General features: G+C 39.1%; 1 long non-coding RNA gene across 2 annotated transcripts in view; it reads left to right on the forward strand.

The window, feature by feature from the left end:
- Positions 1-21,948, forward strand: part of LOC144306012 (uncharacterized) — a 255,819-nt gene that overhangs the window by 213,496 nt on the left and 20,375 nt on the right. The window contains exon 3 of one of the 2 annotated variants that reach the window (XR_013373042.1): positions 19,781-19,932. The exons of the other annotated variant lie outside the window; for it this stretch is intronic. This is a non-coding gene — a long non-coding RNA (uncharacterized LOC144306012). The remainder of the gene's footprint in view (positions 1-19,780; positions 19,933-21,948) is intronic. 2 annotated transcript variants of the gene reach the window in all.

A 21,948-nucleotide genomic window follows, 5' to 3' on the forward strand; every position in this document is an offset into this window, starting at 1 on the left:
ATTAGAATTTTATGGATATGAACCAAGCATGTCTGTCCGTATGTATATTTTTTTATAGCTTTGCCAGGTGATTTCAATGTCCAGCCAAGGTTGAGAAATACTACTTTTTTTTTTCACAGTTTCCTATTGTAAATGATACATGTTGAAAAGATGTGTGATCATCCAGTTTTTCCAATATGGAAAATCAATAAATGATGTATAGTCTTTTCATCATTTATTGAAAAGACTATCATTGAATGTTCTTGTTCCTTTATCAAATAAGAGTTGACAATATAGGTAGGAGTTTAATTCTGGGCTCTCTATTGTCTTCCATGGATGTATATATCTATTTTTAATGCCTATGCCATATATTTTGTGGTTATTATACCTTTGTATTATAGTTGAAATCAGGAAGTAGAATGCTTCTGGTTTAATTCTGCTTTCTCAGGATTGCTTGCTCTTTGAGGTCTTTTGTGGTTCCATACACATTTTATTTTTCTTTATTTTTTATTTTTTTAAAAGATTTTATTTATTTATTCATGAGAGACACAGAGAGAGGCAGAGACACAGGCAGAGGAAGAAGTAGGCTCAATGTAGGGAGCCCAATGCGGGACTCGATCCCAGAACCTTAGGATCATGCCCTGGGCGGAAGGCAGGGGCTAAACCACTGAGCTACCCAGGGATTCCCCCCATACACATTTTAAAATTGTTTTTTCTATTTCTGTGAAAAATACCATTGGGATTTAGATAGCGATTGCTTGGAATCTATAGATAGATTTGGGTTGTATGGACATTTTAACAATATTAATTATTCCAATCTATTAACAGAGAATATCTTTCCATTCATCTATGTCTTCAATTTCTTTCAACAAAGACTTGTAATTTTCATTGTACAGATCTTTTACTTCCTTGGTTAATTTATTCCTAAGTATGTTGCTTTTGATGCTACTGTGGATGACATTGTTTTCCTTAATTCTTGCTTAGATATTTCATTGTTACTGTACAGAAACACAACTGATTTTTTTTATAAAGATTTTTATTTATGAGAGAGAGAGAGCTAGCATGAGTGGGTGGAGATGCAGAGGGATAAGCAGACCTCTCGCTGGGTGAGGAGCCTGACACAAGTTCTATCCCAGGACCCCGAGATCATGATCTGACCTGAAGTCAAATGCTTAACATACTGAGACACCCAGGTACCCCTGTATATTGATTTTTACTGCAAATTTACTGAATTTGTTGATCAGTTCCAACAGTTTTTTTTTTTTTTTTGATTGAGCTTTAGGGTTTTTACATATAAGATTATGTCATCAAAAAGATGAAATTGGATTCCTATCTTATACCATTCACAAAAGTTAATTAAAGATGGATTAAAGACATAAAAGTAAGACTTGAAATTGTAAGCCTCCTAGAAAAATACATAGGGAAAAAGACATTGATATTGGTCTGACAATGCTGTTTTGGATATGATACCAAAAGCATAAACAGCAAAGTAAAAATCAGCAAGTAGGACTCCATCAAGCTACAAAGCTTCTACACAACACAAGGAAAAAGCCAACAAAATGAAAAGGCAGCCTACAGATTGAGAGAAAATATTTGTTAACCACACATCTGATAAAGGATTAATAGGCAAAGCACATAAAAGACTCATATGACTCAATAACAAAAAATAAATTAAAAATGGGCAGAGGAGCTAAATAAATATTTTTTCAAAGAAAATCTCCAAATGGCCAACAGATAAATGAAAAAAAAAAAGCTCAATATCACTAATTATCAGGGATTTGCAAATCAAAACCACAAGGATATGTCACCTCACACTTGTTAGAATGACTATCATCAAGAAGACAAGTGATAGGGCAGCCCGGGTGGCTCAGTGGTTTAGTGCTGCCTGCAGCCCAGGGCCTGATCCTGGAGACCTGGGATTGAGTTCCATATCGGGCTCCCTGAATGGAGCCTTCTCCCTCTGCCTGTGTCTCTGTCTCTCTGTCTCTGTCTCTGTCTCTGTCTCTCTCTCTCCCTCTCTCTCTCTGTCTCATGAGTAAATAAATAAAATCTTAAAAAGAAAAAAAAGAAGACAAGTGAGAAGTGTTGGTGAGGATGTAGAGAAAAGGGGACCCTTGTGCACTGTTGGTGGGAATGTAAATCAATTTTGTTACAGTAGAATAGAGTTAAAATGTTAAAAATTTTAAATTGAATTTTAAGTAAAATTAAAAAGAAAACTACCATATGGTCCAGCAATCCTGCTAATAGGTATATTTCCAAAGGAAATAAAAATAGAATATAAAAAGATACCTGAACTCCCATGGTCATAATTGTAATAATGGTAATAATTTTTCATAATTGTCAAGATATGGAAACAATCAAAGTGTCTGTGGGTGAATGGATAAGAAGATGTAACATATACACACATCCCTGTGTGTGCGTGCAAACGCACATACATGTGCATGCACACAGGAATATCATTCAGTCATGAAAAAAGAAATCTTGCCATTTGCAACAATATGATGAAACTCAAGGACACTATGCCAAATGAGATAAGTCAGAGAGAGAAAGACAAATAAGGTATGGTATCACTTATGCGGAATCTAAATAAAACAAACTTTCAGAAACAGAGAGCAGAATCGTGGTTACCAGAGGCTGTGGGTGGAGGAAATAGGGATATGTTGGTCAGAGAGTACTAAACTCCAGTTAGAAGATGAATAAGTTCTCAAGATCTGATCTACACACATTGTGGTTACACTCAACAATACCATATTATGTTCTTCAAAGTTGCTAAGAGTCTAGATCTTAAGTGACTTCACCACAAAATTGGTGACTAATCATACTGCAATATATACATGTATCAAAGCAACACATCCTATATCTTAGACTTATACAATGTTGTATACCCATTGTATTTCAATTTTTTTTTAAAAGGCGTGTGATTCTTTATGGTAGAAAGGCAAGGCTATTTACAGGGTAACTATATTAAATTTCTTGGAGATGGAATTAGGAAGAGCAACTAGTGACACCTACCTAGACAATGTACAAAAAGATTATTTGGAACATAGAGGAAATGGGATGTAAAGTGAGCCATGGTAGAGAATACAATGTGGGACCAGCCTGAGCCAATCTGAACTCCAGACAAGGCTCCACTGTTGGCAGTTCATTAATGTGACCCGGCATTGCCATTATTTTATTCTGCTAGAATGCAAGCCTCATGAGAGCAAGGAATGTGCCTGTTGTCTTCACTGCTTTTAATCTTATACCTACAACAGAGCTTAATTTTTGGTGCAACCATGAAGTAATGAATTGGACCTTCTCTGGAATGGTGTCTAAATTTATTCATTCATCTGCATCCCTCACAGCTTTTAACACAATGTCTAGTTTATGCTAAGTGTTCATTAGTCTTCCTCTGAATTTGACTACTAAAGTCAAATTTAGATTTTATTGCTGTTTTGTTTTGTTTTGTTTTGTTTTGTTTTGTTTTTTTCGGCTCTCATATATTATCTGCTTCACTGGCTCATTGATTTGCATGGGTAATTGAGAAGTGACTTATAAGAAAAACATTTTTTTTTTAAGAAAAACATTTTAACAGCTCAACTCCACTACAGGGTTCATTCATCATAAAATATACACAATCATTATTCCTTACTTTTCACCGACGTTGCTTCGTTACTTCCCTGGAGTCACTGGCACAGGCTCTGAACCTGACTGCTCTTTAGTCATGGACCCCTCTCCGTTCTCTGGACCAATCAAATAAAATGGTTTGGGGTATAGGTAGAATCTGGATATATATTAAAAGATCTCTAGGTTCTAAAAATGTTCAGCCCCAATTGAGAACTGTAGATGTGTTACAGATACGTTATTGCTTTCATATTATTTTGCTTCTCTCTGGCTGGGACCTGGGCCATCTATCTAATCCTTCTGTTCACAATAAACTGATTCTACAGCAAGGTCAGGGGCCACCTTAATTAGCAAATAACAGAGGGGTACCCTTGATGTGTGTTTGCAGCTTCTCACCAGTTATTCTAAGATCCAGCTGTTTGTTCTAAGCATTTGCTTAGACTAACTTATTTAAGATCCATAATCCAAGAACCGTAGCTGGGTTCGGTTCTGGGACATAGGCAACATGAGGGAGAAAAATTGGGGTAGCAGGATTCAGTGCAGCCATAAAGCAGTCTGCAATAATCTGTGAAAGATTTACTCCACCCTATTTGGGAGACAGGGAATAAAGAACATTTAGATAGAATTAATACATGGAACATCGGGAAGAGCTAAAGTAAACACTTCACCTTGCACTGCCCTCAGTCCCAGACATATTGAGCTAGGGTGGGCAAGCCTGCCCAACGGTGTGGGCAGACTCCTAAAGATCTCAGGGAATCATTCCGTTGGAGACTACCATGAATAGTGATAGATACATCATAATCATCAAATCTGCTGTGCTGAAGTGTGAATTGGTTACTGGTAACTTCTATCCATGTGCCATCTTAGTTCTAGCAGACACCTCAGTACCTTGGTCTGAGAAGGGCAGCTGGCAGTAATAATAACTTCTACCTCTGTCTTCTTCTCCCTCTTCTGTTTCTTCTTCCCACAGTTTAGCAAGTGTGAGAACCCAATTCTCTAAAACCTTAAGGAAAATTCAGTTATCTACAGAATCACGTCCCATCTTATCCAAAAGCTTGAAGAGACAGAAGAAAGACTAGCAGGTGGCACTCCCAGTGTGGAGCCTGATGGGGAGGAGATATAGCTGGGGTGTTCCTCGGGGGGACAGGGGGCGGTGCCCAAACATCCCATTTTTTCCTAATATTGCTGCTTGGGAATTTAACATTCTAGGTGGTGGGGATCCGTTTGTTTTAAGAGCATCTTGCTTTTGTCCCACGTCCCCAAATCCTGCCCTCGCCTGGACATCCACATGGAACAAACTGCTTGAAAGATCTTTCTGGAAATCTCGGTAGAGCAAAAGTCCCTTGACCTGCTACCAATGGTTTTCCTGAAGTGGAGCATGAACCCAGATCCCCCTTTTTGTTTTCATAAAGCTGCATATTCTTTGGCACCTGCAGCCCCTTCCCCTTTGCGTCCTTCTCTCAGGTCTTCTGGAGGTCCCCTGTCTCCTCCCCCTGTCTTCCCGTGCTGTGTCTCAAGCCTCCTCTGCAAACCCCAGAGAAGGACAGGCTTTCATGTCAGTCACATGCTTAGAAGTTAGATTGTTCCTTCCCCTAAAAGCAGCCTTATCAAATGTGGAATCAAAGATATTAAGGAAGTCAAAAAACAATCAAACAAAAAAAAAAAAACAAAGACATTAAGGAGATAAATTTGTCTAGATAAAAATTACAAAGCTGGAGATTTTCCCTGGGCTGAAGTAATAATCTCAACCACTGCTTTGTGTAGAGCGGCTCTGTTGCTGGATGATGCTCCCCCACTGCCCGGAACAGTTACCTGGGTAAGCAACCTGATAGAAATTTCTGTATGTGTTGAATAAGATTAGACTTTGGGTAAATATGTATTCTGATGATAGGAGAGTGGAATCTTTTGTTTATTTATTTTGCTTTGCTTTGCTTTATATTTATGCTCAAATGTCAGTTATTGCTTGCATGTCTTGCCAGCTGCCTAGGTGTTAACTTCTTAAAGCATACCTAGATTGTTGATGCCACCATCATGTCCACATCGTGGTGAGACCTCAGAAAAATTAGATGGTAAGAAACAAACAAACAGAAGCCCCAACTTTATGATGGTTGGAGATTTTCTAGACTCTATATTATTGTTCAAAGTGCTTTCTACTTCTCTTAAAGAGTATGAAAAATCAATGTCCTTTCTTCTTTCCTCTCTCCCTTCCTGTCTCTTTCCTTTATTCCTTTCCTAAACCATGCTGTAATTACAATATGCAAAGGCACTTTGGTAGGTGCTGGAGGAGAGAACACATGTCAGTCTTAGATTCCATGATGCTTCGTATGTCTTGACTGTCTTAACTATTCTGCAAAGAAATAAAAATGCTTTGGCTTATTTTAGAAAGATCTCTGTATGTGTATGTGTATTTGTGTGTATTTTGTGTATATGTACATGTATAAATATATATGTATATAAATACACGAATGCACGCGTATATGTATGTGTGTGTGTGTGTATATATATATATATATATATATATATATATACCCACTTGCAGTTTTCTTCTTATTTATTTATTTATTTATTTATTTATTTATTTATTTTAAAACTTTTCTTTATTTATTCATGAGAGACACAGAGAGAGACCAGAGACACAGGCAGAAGGAGAAGTAGGCTTCCTGTGGGGAGCCTGATGTGGGACTCAAATCCAGGACCCCGGGATCATGACCTGAACTGAAGGCAAATGCTCAAACACTGAGCCATCCAGGTCCCAGTTTTCTTATCTTTTTAAAGATTTTACTTATTTGCTTGAAAGAGAGCATGAGCAGGAGTGGCAAGGAGAGAGGGAGAAGCAGCGACCCCCCGCCCCCACCCCAGGACTCTGGGATACTGACCTGAGCCAAAGGCAGACGCTTAACCAGCTGAGCCACCCAGGTACTCTGCAGTTTTCTTATTAAATTATTAAAAATAATTCAGTCTTATTATAGACATGAGAACAATAGACAAGCCAAATAAAAAGTGAAAATCACCCATGGCTCCACCATACACAGCTAAAGTGTAGTAATGATGTATTAATAATGTGTCTTTATACACTCCAGTGTATCAAAATATTCTAAGTCTCTCTTTTTACTTAATAGTATAGATTAAGCAAAATAGTTCATTTCTGGTATTTGAGTCAGGTGTTAAGTCTTAGACTAAGGTACGAAAATGGGATTAGAAGGTCCTTCTGAACCCCAGCTTAACCATCGACCTCCTAGGACATAAATCTCGTGTGTGGGTTACTCTCCTTGGAAGAGCTGACCTACCCCTTTTTATGATGAGCCCTATAAATATTACATGGAAAGGGCTTGTGTTTTTATCTCCCAAGTACTTTTTTAACATAGAGAGTGTATAAAGGCACATCATTAAGAACTCAGGGGAAACATTTCAGAGCTTGCCATGCCCACCAGATTAAAACTAAGGCTTTGAAAATCACCCCTCTCTGTAGGATATGACTAATCTCTCTCACACAGATGTACTGGGTGAAGCCTGCACAGAAGGAATTACTATATGTTGGTGTGTCTGATACAAAATTGCATTGAACATTTTTAAGATTTGGCAGGATACGGAAAGTGCATTAATAATTCCCTTTGAATGAGCAATTCTCTCTCTCCTTATGAACTGGCAATCATTTCTCCTCCTTTTGCCCCATTTTGGCTCAATAGCCTGAGCTTTCTTTTCTTCCCCCCCCCCCCGCCCCCTTTCTGGCTCGTATTAGGTCACAGCAGAGAGGAAATGCAGACTCAGAGTAGTCTTCAGTGATTTCCAGGGCGCCCTGGCTGCTCTTCCTCATTGTAAAAATGGGATTACATTTTTACAATGTGTTCTCTCCTTCTGGCTTTTGGTGAGCCACTCTTCCCTCTCAGCCTTTTGTCAACAAGAGGGTAGTTCTAAAATGCACTTAACAGCTTCCTGGGTTCCTCCATGTTCTGTCTCTTCTCAAAGCCTCCCCTCTTTGACTGGCTTCTGTTTTTTCCCTCGTGCTTCCTAAGTAGCTATCTTTCTTTCAATCAGGTTGGTTGACTACCCCTAAGGCCAGCTATATGGACATGCAACCAGTGTAATCACATGGGGCCCTTCTCTTGGATTGAATGCTCTGCAAGTCACCAACTTGAAATTCCTTTTTTTTTTTTTTTTAAGATTTTATTTATTTATTCATGAGAGACACACAGAGAGAGGCAGAGACATAGGCAGAGGGAGAAGCAGGCTTACTGTGGGGAGCCAATGCAGGACTTGATCCCAGGATACCAAGAGCATGCCCTGAGCCAAAGGTAGACAGTCAACCACTGAGCCACCCAGGCATCCCACCAACTTAAAATTCTTAATAATTTTCTCTTTGAATATTTGCTCTGAAGTGAAGGGCCTAGGGCAGTGGATGATGCACGTGGACATGGACCTCCTATGTTCCTGCCCCTACCTGCCTCCAAATCTTCTTGGATTGGGCTGTCCACTGTCTGCTACCTTTCCTTGGTTCTTGTGAACTGGTGACTCCCGCTACTCTCTGCTCTCCAAGGTGATGGTGGGTGGGGGGGCACCAGATGTCTTGCCTGGTGCTTCCTGCGGGGGCTTGGATGCAAATATGAGGAAAGTCAGGTTTGGACATGGGTGCACCCTGCAGTATTTTAGGGTAGAGTAAGGCAGTGGCCATCCCTGTCCTGGGCTGGCAGTATAGTGGGGTGTTTAATGACTCACTGAGGGCCATGAGGCCATGGAGTAACACCTCTGCAACAGCCATGGGGAGAGAAGATTGACTTCCTAAATTATTCACTGGTCCCGCAAATTATGTAGTCATCCTGGGCTACCTGGCATCCATTCCTGTTTTCTTCCTTAAAAAGAACTGTGCTTTCCTGCATCCATGAAACCATGTGCCTCAGGAGAAGCTGATTTTGACCATGGCTGCAAGAGTGAGTTTGATTTGCCGAAGTGTAACCCCATTCCTCCTGCCAAGATTATGGGTCCATGAGGGATGTGTGATGCAATTATGACCACAGGGATTTGAGTGAATGTCTTTTGAGAAATTTTAGGAGGTTTTTTTTGTTGTTGTTGTTTTTGTTGGCACAGCCACCAAAAAGAGAGGGGGGGGATTATTCTCTCTTCTTCCTTTGGATATTGTTGGGTTCAAATATTACGCATTGGCCTGATGTAGTCACAAGTACAATAGCCAGAGGATGAAGCCCTGCCTGCAGAGGGCAGAGCTGAGAGATGTAGAGAACCTGGCTTCTTGACCATGTTGTGGGAATCACTGACCTTGCCTTACCTCTGGAGTATCATTGCTTAAGACATACTGAATTTATTCTATTTAGAACTAAAATTACCCTAACTTGTAATACCCTTCCTTCCTTTTTTACTTGACTTCTAGTTTCAGTCACTCAATACTATTTTTCCTATTGACAGGTGAGTTCTCAATTAAGTTTATAGAAATCTATATACCTACCACACACGATGCATTTTTTTTTTAATTTGGATAATTGGCAGTTTCACCATAAAGACAGCAGAAAATACACCCCAAGGAAATATATGTCAGTTTTCTTATATCCTTTCCTCTCTTGTTTCTATAAGCTGATGTAAACCATAGTGTTTGATGTGTCTGAGATCTCTACCACTTGAAAAGAAGCTCTAAGAAGAAAAAACACAGTAACTCATAAGTCTATACATACAAACTCTCTCGTTGGATTTTGCATGTGTGGAGGGGAGTTAAAAGGGAGCAGGTGATCCTCATATGAATGGAGCATATGTCTGCCATATTTACCTTTATAAAAACTCTTTCTCTCTCTACTAAATGTGACATTTTGAAGGCTGAAATAATACCTTATTCATCTTTGTAACTCCAGTGCTCAAGAGATCTTTAGTACCTAGAAAGTACCCTGTAAGGATTTGTTGGCTAAATGGATGAATTAATGGGAAAGTAAATGAATAAATAAAATAGCAAGTGAATAAACATGTACTACATTTACTATTCATATGTTAGGATTTAACACTTTATTTTGTAATGACATTTTTAATAGCTAGGTTGTAGGTCTCCAATAAATCTTAAGTTCTTGGAGGGCTGAGAAAATTTTATACTGCTTCTTTATCATTCACTTAGAACAATTTGTCAAGCTCTTAGTGTATATTAAATATTGGGCATGTGGGTGTTTCTTATTGATTAGAAGCTTTAAGAAAGCTGCTAATTTCGTATTTATTAGTTTCATTAGATATAGGAGCCACTATGTTACCATGCCTATTTATTTGACAGATTTTTATTTTGCACCTGCTTTATACCAGGTACTGTTCTGGATTCTGGAGGCAAAATGATGAGCTAAATGTACAAGGTCCCTGTTCTCAAGAAAACTACAATCTAGCATGGCAACAAGCAAATAAATAAAAAGGACAATGTTGGGTCTTTTGGTCTTGAGTTCCTGATTATAGAAGGGCAAAGCCAAAAATCTGACCAAGACAAGTGGGTGACTTGGGGGTGTAGTGTAGGGATAAAACTTCACACATAAGTAAAAGAATCGAAGGCCAGAGAGTAGATGGAGATATCTATATGGATGTTGAAATTCTCAGCATGATGATGAGAAGGAATGAAGGGCAAAGACTATGAGCTAACATGGAAACTTCAATAAATGAAAGCAGCAATGGATTGTTGGTGGATGACAGACACAATGTGGCATTGAAGTGGCTTGAGTTTCAAGGGAGCTAGAATGTGTGAAGGAAAATTGTGAACAGTGTGTTTGGATGTGGCCATGAGGAGCAAGACAAACCCACTCCAGTCTTCTGGCCCAGAGGTTTATGTCATTTGAGGGGAAGTAGCTCTCTCAGGTGATAATCTTCATTTAAGACAAGACGTAAAGAGAACATTTAGGGAAAGGTTGAGTATATTAGAGAGTTTGCTAGTAGAAAAGTATAATTACAGAAGGCACACTTCTGAATTATATAACCCCAATTCAGTATGTCTTCGGGAAGACCTAGCAGGATGGGAGGGTAGACAGTTGGGGCAGTTTCATGGATGTTCAGCATGGAGATGAATGCCCTGGTGATGGTGGTTATGTGGCGGATATGGGTTCTGAAGGTGCCCTAGGATAACAGCATGTGAGACAATTCTGAGCATTTACAGCAAGTGTGCCTGTCATTGTATACCAGAAGTTTTGGGGAGCCCAGGCCACTGATTCAGATTTTGTGTTCCTAACGACAATCCCATGTCTAAAGCAAATATATCTCTGCTTTGTTGTGAAGCAGAGTGGTGCAATAGAAAGATTGTTATTGCAGAGGAATTCAGAAATTTGGATTCCAATTCCAGTTGTACTAACTAGCTGGGTTCACTTTGTCACATCACTTGACTTCTCCGGGCCTCAATTTCCTCACCTGCAAAATGAACAAGTTGGACTATCTCAGAGAGGAACCAAACTGGAAAATTGGTTGCCTCAGATTCCAAAGTAAATGGTTCTCTGAACTGGTTCCTCCGCCACAAAAAAAGTATATATTCATTATGATTGCAGATTCAGCAGTTAGATGAAGCTAGATTTTTATCTAAGTCCAAAATACTAGTTATGAGACTTAACTCTCTAAATTGTTTGTAAACTCTAATTTTCTCATCTGGACAGTCTCAAGAGGTATTGTGAACAGTAAATGGTTCAATGCCTGAAAAATAGTAAACACTTAATGTATTTTAGTTGTTTATTATTAAATGTGATTGATTCATTTAAACATTGAAAGTATGACACTTCCCATACACTATAATGTTTCAATTTCAGTATAATGTTGATTGGGTGAATGGCCTCTGGCTCTTATGATCTTTTCAGGTCAAGAGTAGAATAACATCTAAATAGATGAAAAAGACTTTTCAGAGACATATGAACCTAATGTTTGAAGCTAAAGTTTTTTTTTGTTTTGATCTTTACTTTGTCCAATTAATCATATTAATTAGAAATGTGGAAAAAAATAGATGTCCCTAAGCACTGAGCTTCCCCCCTGTTTTCTTTATTTAGAAAATAAATTTTGACCTGCCACTTTCTGGGTTAGAATACAGTACATCTTTTACAATGTTTATCTGTGGTTGTAGGCCAAAATGCATTCTTCCAACATTTCCTTTGGTTAGGACTTTAACTCTCCACAGGGAAACAACACCTATTATCATAGAAATAAATCTGGTAGGGCAGATAGAAAGATAGAGCCCTTTTGTATTAAAATAGGAAGCTACATTATTCATTATTTTCCAAATCAGTGAAATAAGGTTCATGGTATTTGTTCTCCCCTCCCAGTATTTACCCATCAATTCATATTTACCCCCAGATACATTGGGGGTCATGAAATTTAACAGGCTTGAGAAGTTTTGAGAAAAAAAGAAAAGCAAAAATCAAACATATCATAAAATAACTACCCAGGCCCACATACCCTTGAAAAAATAAGAATCAAGCCATCCTCTTTCTATATAGGTGATAGAAAGATAGATAGATGACAGATAAATATGGATATATAGAGAAATAGATATTATATGTATATATCATATATAATACATATATAATACACATCATATCTATCATGTCTTTTTTTTTTACTTTTCTTACTAGTATTTTGATGTTTTAACTAAAGAATAATAATAAATGTATTTACAGATTAATAACTTGATTTAGTGCTGTGTTAAAAGGACCATGCTGATTACATATCTGCTTGACTGCCTGTTCATGGGTAAGGCACCCACATTCATCTAGAAAGCCTTGTCTGCCCTGCTGTAGCCTCTACCTGCCGGTGCCTGTCTCTTAGAATGTGCTTCCTTCAGGACCAGAAGAAATGGAAGCCCATTGCTATTCCCATTCTAAATGCATGGCTCTAACCCACTAGGGTTCACATGTATGTAGAAATAATGATATGTTATTGGATCAGGACATGGACAGACTGAACATTAATGTGTTTGACGGTGCTGAGCCATCAACAGAAAATTCAAAGAAAAAGTTGCTCATTTGTTCCTTTGTTCAATACACAATCCTTCTGGTGCTTCTTGTGGCTGTTGCAGAAGGACCATGGTTATGAACAATGTGACATGATCCTTGTCCTTCTTGGTATGTGTAAACTTATGAAGCTGTGATTTGGAAGATGGATTGAATGTGTGTGTGTGTGTGTGTGTGTGTGTGTGTGTGTGTATAAGAGAGAGGGGAGTGGGATGGGATTGGAAATTTGGACTAGGTGGCCTACTTCCAGGTCTGTTATTAAATAGCTGTATAAGCATATAAATTGGGGCTATGTATATTCCCTTTCTCATTAGTCTCTGTGGAACAAAAGAGTTACACTAGATAAAGTCCCTTTATGTTTTTCAAAATTCTATGAGTCTCTGATTATTTGTATTTCTTGGGTAGCCCTGTGAATATATTACCAGGGTAGGTATTGTGTGTCTGCCGTTGGCTTCTTGGGAGCAGTGAGTTCTTCTAGGTAGAGAAAAGGAAAAGTGCAGAAGGATGGAGCTTGAGAAACAAGCAGTACCAAAAGCAGCTCCAGGAGCAACAGCCTCTTGGACCTACCCTCAAAAGTCACGTTTAAGCCAAGGAAAGGAGAAACATAGTGGTTCCACTTTGATGGATACAGTTGACATGGTTTAGGAAAAAAGAAAAAAAAGGAGCCATTGTCAATATGCTGTGAAATATTAATGAATGTAATTTTGGAAATAAGATTTTTTAAGTGGTGTCATACCCATCAAAGTTTTCCTATAACTAACCGACAGATAAGTCATTTGCAATAAAAGTTAAAGAGAAAAAAGGAAACCAGATAAGCAAACAGTGTGAGGATAACATTATTTCATTACATAAATCAATACTTTTATTTTATTTGTTTTCAAAACTCATTCTTTTGTGCTTATACACGTGTGTGTGTTTGTGGGTGTACACCTGTGCCTTGGTTTTTAAAAAGCTCCTTCAAAGATTAAAACAGCAACATAGGGATGGATGCCAAAGCATTTATGGATGAGTGTGGTCAAGGTCATAATCCCAGGCTTGCTGTACATTTCAAGGTCATCCATGCTCCTGAAGATGCATGCAGGCAAGAGTGAGTACTAAAAGATAAGGGTTCCAGAAAGGTAGTAGGAAACAGCTGAAAATTTCTAGCTTTGCAGGATATGCAGTTGACATTCTTTAAAAAAAAAAAAAGAAAGAAAGAAAAAAAAACAAATATGAGGCACCATTAATGCCTTCTAAGCTGTAGCTATACTCTGTTGTTTATCTAGATTGATGCTTAATGTTTAAATGGATTTTTTAAATGCAGATTCTGATTGAGTAGGTGTGGGGTAGGACCCAAGAGTTTGCATTTTAAACCATGTGATGGCAAAACTGCTGATATATGGGATACACTTAGTAATAAGAATCCTGGAGTTCCTGTTGTTAGGGGGGCTTGCTTTAAAAGGACACTCTCTTAATGCTCTCCAGGAGAATTTTTTTTTTAAATTACATTTTTGTCATTTCTCCCAGGTTCTCATAAACTTTATAGGAAGGAATGTCTAATATCCAATCTGAAGTTTATAGACAATAGTCAGTCACATTTCTTCCCATGTCTTTCTCAGTGAAGGAAGGTTGGTTCTCTTCATTCATTCATTCATTCATTCATTCATTCATTATATTTAGTTTAGATTGAGAACTATCACATTACTCCCCTGCCCCCTGCTCTGCCCAGTTTATACACCTCAAGCTTTCTTGATTCCTTTCTTTCTTTCCAATACATCTCCAAATTGATGTGGAGATATTTCTTTATTATTTTTTTTAATTTCCCAAATTGGTTGCTTTCACTGTTTATCCCTTGACTGTCTTGGATACAGGACATTCTACTCCTGCAGAGATTCCTTGGTGGGCAGTAACACACTTCTGCATCCCCAGGCAGCTACCATTTAAGGACAGAAGCATAGGAAGATACAGGGTTTCATTTATTAAGGGCACTGGGAACATGCCAACATGGGGATGCACTGGGGTAGCATTCTCCAGATGTTGAGAAGTCTGGCTTGGTTTGGGGGCTGCTGTTGACTATTTTCTATTCTAATGTAGTCACAGCACCTGAAGGGAATCTTGGGTCCCCAAGCATGAAAGATGCAAAGAAATGGTGAATTGAAAGGCCCCTGTGGGTACAAGTCTAAGTTGACTGGTTCTGACCGTGACGGTGACATTCATTTCCCGTCTGCTGCCAGCACTGAAATCATGGCTAGACAGAGGAGCAGAAGTTAATTGCCTCAGGGAAAAGGTCCTTGCGTTAATTGTCACGTTAAAGTTCACATTGCATTAAAACTTGGAGCTCAGGTTTATCCTGGCAGCTGGGCTCAGAGGAGCCATGGAATCTCATGTGTGTACTTAATGACTCTTCTCCAGAGAAATTTTCCACTGCCATTGAGACTCAACTGGAAAAATGTTTAGCTTGAACTATAGTTTGAAAACTTCAGCAGGTCCAGGAAGCCTGGAGAAGGAGGAAACCGGATTTTATCAATGGATGAGGAGTGTTGAGTGAGATGTACCAAGAAACACTAGCCTCTAGACTCAGGTGGGCCAAAGTGATTGGTAAAGACGGTCCTGAGTTACATAATTAACACAAGATAATGACACAGATGGCAACGACACCCAGCTTAATGAAGAAACTGCAAAAAGCCAACATTTGATTGGTTGGCTGGGGGTAAAAGGGCTTGAAAGCAGGAAGCTGCTGGTAACAAAATCTTGGGAGTGGTAGAGAACAGTGATGTTTCTACAAGCCCATAGCACACTGGAGCCATTCCCATCTTCTCTCCAGTTGATAGCCTTCCTTCCTTTCTTCAATATTACATTCACGAGGCAAATACGTAGAGTGAAAACTCACTGAAAATGCTGCCAGATAACCTGGGCGCTAATTACGAGCTCAGGTTAATCCTTTAACAGCAATCATGTGACCTTGGGCAAATCATGTCGTAGCTTTGAACCTCAGATTCCCTGTCTTTAAAATGGAAATGGTATCACTTATCTTGCAATTTAGACATTTCTTTACAATTTCTAGTGTGCAATGAAACATCGTGTATAAAGCAATCTTTAACATCAGGTAGATGGTAGGTGCTCAACAATTTTGGAAACCTGATACAAGTCTGAATGCATCATCCTAATCCATTTCCTCTGAGTGCTCCTAATTTGAAGTTGTTTAACTGTGTCTTGCTCAAGGTTTTTATATTTTGTTCTAAGTGTACAGAAGGTTTGTGGACCAAATAAGAAAGTCAAATCCTTAAGGAATGATACTATGCCATCTCCTGCTTTAAATTTCCACCAGAGACCCAGATAGCTCAGTTTAATTCGGTTTACATATATTGATCTTTTGCTGGACCAAGGCGTCCTACTGGCTACCATGAAATGAACAACAATGAACAGCACATAGTAACTGTCATCAGGAAATATAGTATTTATTAGAGAACTAGCTAATTATATTAAAAAGAGACTGTGACAAGCACCCTAGGCAAGATGAGATTAATATCCATGGGAGTAATGAAGAAGAAGAAAAAAAAAAAAAAAACTCCTTCTCATGAGATAGGGGAACGTTTTTGGAAGAGGTGATATTTATGGCAGGCTTTAAAGAAAAGAAATGGCCCAGCCCCTGTTTCAACCTCTTGTCCTTCTGGAGGAGGTCAAAGGCAATAGCTCTTTGAATCATATTGAATTGCTGGTAGTCAAAGGTGAAGCCAATGCACAGCATTAGGTCCTGGTTTCTATATTATCACAGTATGGAAAAAGTATTGGACACTTAGTCCATACCCTTGTTTGCAAGGAAGGCATTCAATCTTTCAACACAAGTCGTTGTTACTTGATTTTATACTTCCTTGCAACTTCTCACACTCGGTGTATTTGAAAACTAATTTCCTCTCACTGAGTAGAAGGTTACTACCTGCTAAACCTTTCAGTTTCGAGAAGAAAATCAGCTTTTATTATTTTTTTTCATGTGGTTAATTACAGTTCCCTTTCACCTAATTTTAAAAACAAAACAAAACAACAACAACAAAAAAACCCTCATTATTCATTTTCCAGTGTCTTCCCTGAACCCTCTCAGCTCATCCAAATCTCCTATAAACTGAAGCATAGGGAACCGGACTTGGGCACTAGGGAGGACACGGCCAGGATTTCCAAGAAAGACACTGACTACCCTCAGTGCCAGTCTACTCAAGACCTATCCATTGTTCATTTGAACACAGCAAAATGCTAGCTGCCTTAACAAAATATGACCCCGTGGACTCACGGTTTGCCTAAATTCTAAGTTGTTTCATTGAGAAAACTAAGGGATTGGGGTTGACATTTGAGATTAACATCAACAACTGGCTTTTTAAGTGTTTCCCTAGGTCCCAAGATTGCATCTGAATGGATCTTCCAGCCTTCTGCGTCTTGTCTACCTGCCTCCACCGTCCCAACCCCCGCACCCCTCTGCAGTGGGTGGAATGGGATTGAGCTGCATCAGAGCTCCCTGAGAAGTAAATCATACCTTGCTTCAATTCTGTAGGATTTCTCCCTCCCCAGTTAAATGTGTTTAACCTTTGGAGTAAAGCAGTATGATATTCAAACATCTTCTAATGAGGCTCTTAGACCCAGGGCTTTGAGATTTTATTCACCTGAGTGGTTTCCCTTAAGCCTGCAGAAAAGACAATTGCTAGGTTTAATAGCATCTCTCCTTTGTTAGGAAGCCAGAAACCAAGACTTGTCAGTCAGTTAAGAAGCCGTGATTGTGTTCGTGCTTTAGCCCCATGAAAGCCTGGACACATTACCACTTGGGCTCAGCTGGCTGTAGTCTAGGTCAACGTCTCTGACAGTATCACTAGCCTTTCACAGTCTCTAAGAAGAACTATTTCCAGGATGTGCAGAGGGAAGTGGGAGGTTATTATCTCTGCTCATAGGTAATATTCATCATATTTATTATGCCTCTTACAGGAGTAGGGAAATCAACCACCAGAAATCAATCTTTCCTAAATAACTCCGTAGGAATCTGGCTATATTTTAGGGTAAAGGCTAAAGGGGAAAAGCATCTGGGTCTGGGTAAAATATCCTGGGCTGGGGATAAAGAGCCCTGGGGCTAATTAGCTAAATAAAGTCTAGATGGGTTAGGTCATCCATTTGGGTCTTAGTTTTTCTTTCTGTGAAGAGGGATACTAATCTTCTAACAGTGAAGGATACCATGAGCATTAGATGATGCAAATGATGAGGAACATCTTTGAACGTAGAAGTACTAGGAGAAATGATGTGTTTTCTTACTCACTGTTGCCCTGATGAAATGAATCAGACATATCTCTTCATCACCTTCTCCACACCCACATAAAGGTGTTTCAGGTTTTAAGATATCAGATATGGGACGCCTGGATGGTCAGTGGTTGAGCGTCTGTGTTTGGTTCAGATCCTGGTCCTGGGGTCCTCAGATCAAGTCCTGCATCAGGCCCCCATAGTGAGCCTGCTTCTCCCTCTGCCTATGTCTCTGTCTCTCTCATGAATAAATGAATAAAATCTTTAAAAAATATTCTAGAAGATACCTATATACCTAGGGGACTTGTCTCAAAACAGAATAATGCTTACAAAATTACTGGGCTGGGTATCCTGGACTTGGGAGGATCCAAAGACAGAATAAGTGCTTCTGCTAGCTAACCACCTCTCCAGGGATGTTGTTAGGATTAGAGACACAGGAAGAAACAATCATAGCACATGCTTCAGCCAAAGGAGACTTGGGGAGGAGAAAGTTTCTGGAATAAACCACATGGGGTCATGCATGACACGACAAGGAGCTTCTGTTTGAGAAGACTGAAGGGAAAAGGTGAGAAAGGTGATAGAATTGCAAATCAGTGTTGTTAGCGTGAAGTATAAGGCTCCCTGCCCCAAATTTGACAAAGAATTGAACACTATCCTTGGTCTTCAGCATTACCCATATTTGGAGCATAATCAATGTTTCTTATGGGTGGGGGAGTTCATGAGCCTGGTTTCAGAAATCCCTGCAGGGTTTGGTTTGACAGTTCAGCTTGTTAAGTCCTACTGAAGCACACTGAACACAGGCACAGCCAACTAAGTGTTCACTGGTGCCTCAGAGGCAAGACTCTGTGCTTTTATTCCCGCTTCCATCTGATTGCAGTCCCAACCTGCAGAGGTCCTGGTTGAATGTGGATCTTTTCATACTGCAGAATTCAGAGAAATAGGGAATGGGTTGAGGATAGAATAGGGAATAGAGCCTGGGCTTTGGAGGCAGGCAAATGTAGGAACACAGTTTTACCAATTACGTAGCAAACTGCTCGCTCTCTCTGTGCCTCAACGTGTCTATCTGTCTATTGGCAATAATCATCTTTCCTCTATGGTCGTTGTGAGGATTGAAGGCACCCTGACATACATTCCAGCACAAGTAGGAGGTTTTGAGTTATAGCTCACTTCTCCCTCATGAAGTCTTTATGACTGTTTGGCACACAACGGGGCGCCTTTCTGGTGGGAACAGTGGTTATAGCTGCATTTGCACAGGTTAAAGAGAGAACATAATGTGTGCTTAATAAAATGATAGCTTGGAATATCCCTCCAGGGGCAGAAACCTGAATTTTCCCTACATGGGCAGCATTTTATTAAGCAACTTTTGGGAATCCACAACTTTGTTATTATGTTTTTATTCCTTTTTTTTTTTTTTGCTTGCTTGCTTGTTTATTTTTTTTTTCTAGCTGTTAAAATAAAGATGATATTGGCATTATTATTTGGGAGACTTTGTTCACTGTGGCAAATATTGCCCAAGTATCTAAGGAGCCCCAGGTCTTTCAGGAAATTGCATATTTAATCAGCCCCAAACTATTCTTTTTTTTTTTAATTTTTATTTATTTATGATAGTTACACAGAGAGAGAGAGAGGCAGAGACACAGGCAGAGGGAGAAGCAGGCTCCATGCACCGGGAGCCCGATGTGGGATTCGATCCCGGGTCTCCAGGATCGCGCCCTGGGCCAAAGGCAGGCGCCAAACCGCTGCGCCACCCAGGGATCCCCCCAAACTATTCTTAAATGAGCTAAACAGTTAAGGTATCTGCTTAATCTGGGGAATTGTATTACATCTTTCTAGCAGAGCACCCCCATTTTTAGAATTAGGAAAAGATGGTAATAAACTGGACCTGCAGTCCCTGTGTTGACACGGGGGTGGGAAGGAGGATTACCAAATGGATTACCATTAGTGACTACACCCCAAAACCATCTTTTCTGTCAACCACTTCTCTTTCCCTCTTCTAGGATTTTCTTCTCACCTCTTACTATCTGATGATTCTTCCTCAACCCTGCCACCGGTCACCTGCATTCCTTCATCCTTTGTGGTGAACAAGGAGCTTTAAATGCAATGCCTACTCCCATAAAGTTTGGGATCCTTCAGCTAGACAAAGTCAAAGGTATCTATCAACTTTCAGATGACAAACTAGTATAAATAACAAGATCCAGCATGGGTGACTCTCACATAAGTAATGATATCTCATTTGAGGAGTAGAAAAAAACTGTTCTAGCCTGGGTCAGATTTAGATTTAAATTCTCTTTCTTCCAGTTAATGGTTGTGTGGATTTGGGCATGTCACTTAAGTCTCTGACACTCAGTTTCTTATTTCAGTTTAATGTGGAGATCAAAACAGTGTCATGATTATGATGGAATATATATATTTTATTATTATTATTATATTATATTAAATATTATATATATTGTGGTGCCCCCAGCAAGCCTTTAATATGCCTTGGCTTATTTTTCTCTTTATTTACTAATACAATTAATCCTTTTTGTGATATGAGCATCTGTTGCTGGCAGTTGGAATGGAAAGTCAGTATGGTAGAAGTTCTACTGAAGGAGGAGGGGTTACAATGATGGTAGAATCTAAGAAATCTCCCAAAGATTATAGGAGGGAGGTGAGGAGAGTAATGATGTATCTAAAGACTGATATGAGAGGATGCTTTCCATTGAGTTAATTAAGCGGTGATGTATATATGAATGAAATTCAATGAATGTATGGGTTCCATGGACTAGAAAGTCCTGCTGATGACACTGAACCATTGTCACCTTCCAGACTTGGAGTCCTAAGAGCCTGAGGCACAGATTTTAAGACTCAGAGGTAAAGTGAGACCCTGCAAGATGTCTATTTTGGCTTTCCAGACGTGGGCTGGGCTGGTCTCTGGAAACCTTCCGAGATAATACACAGTTTCAAATCTTCTTGGATTTCTCATGTCAGGTTCTCCAATAGGGTGATGAGTTGAGAGGGGATGGAGAAAGGATAAATGGAGATTAGAACTGATAGGGCTTCAACCGAAAGCTCACCTTGCTATAGGTCCCAGTATTAAAGCAAGTCCTCTGATGTTCCCAGACTCAAACATATAGGTTGTCTCTGCATAACTCTGAAGGATCAAGAAGTTCCCCCACGGTATCTTGAGACTTTGGAAAATTTGCATAGCTTCCAATAATAAGTCTTCTTAACAATAAGTGCCCCTTAGAGATAGTTATACCTGGGATTTGGTATACTGGGTTCAAATCCCAGTTTTGCTCCTTGCAGCTGTGTAATCTCATACATTTTTTTTAAGTTCTTATGGATTCTTTTTTTCCACCGAAAAATGGAGATAATGTTAAAATAATACATTGGGTCTTTGAGACAACAAAGAAGATAATACCCTTACTGTACTCTAGTGCCTAACACTCAATACACAGGAGCTGTTGTGGTTATTGTTAACTTGTTATTAGAATTGTCTTTAGTATGGATCTAAAAGGAACCAACCCATTGCAGAGATTAAATCTATTAAAGAGAATCAGAGACTGAGAAGCATAATGGGGAAAGAGAAAGTAAGGCTTAGGAAAGTTGAGTGGGGTAAGCTAGTCTACTGGTAGAGTTAGTGAAAGGCCTTGATAAAAAAAATGGGGGGTTAAATCCTTATGTATTTTGTGGGAAGTAGTGTCACAAGGCTTGGAGGGGGGATGAAGGGAAGAGATGTCTTTTAAACCATAAGCAAAGCAAGCTCCTTTAACATTTCCTACCTTCCTAGTCTCAGTGGAATTTGGAGAATTAATGAACTAATATCTACAAAGTACTTAGAGACTATCAAGTGAAATAAATATGGAAATCCCAAGTAGTATTATAATTTTATTAAACATTTATTGAACATGGTACAGAATATATAGGTAACTATACTTTCCACACAGAGGGCTTAGAATATAATTGCAATGTTTTTATTAATCATCTTGAGGGCAGAAGGAATTAGCTAAACAATATGTTTAAAATATCTCTGAAAAATTCAGATGGATATTGCATCTGGTCACTGTAATTTGCTCCCTGAATTTTTAGAAGGTAGTTATAGTATTGTCATTATACAACAGTAATGTTGATACTGATATTCATAATAATAATAAAAGCCAAAAAAATAACATGCCAGACATTC

Source organism: Canis aureus, chromosome 3 (genome assembly GCF_053574225.1).
Source record: "Canis aureus isolate CA01 chromosome 3, VMU_Caureus_v.1.0, whole genome shotgun sequence".
NCBI classification, from domain to species: Eukaryota; Metazoa; Chordata; class Mammalia; order Carnivora; family Canidae; genus Canis; species Canis aureus.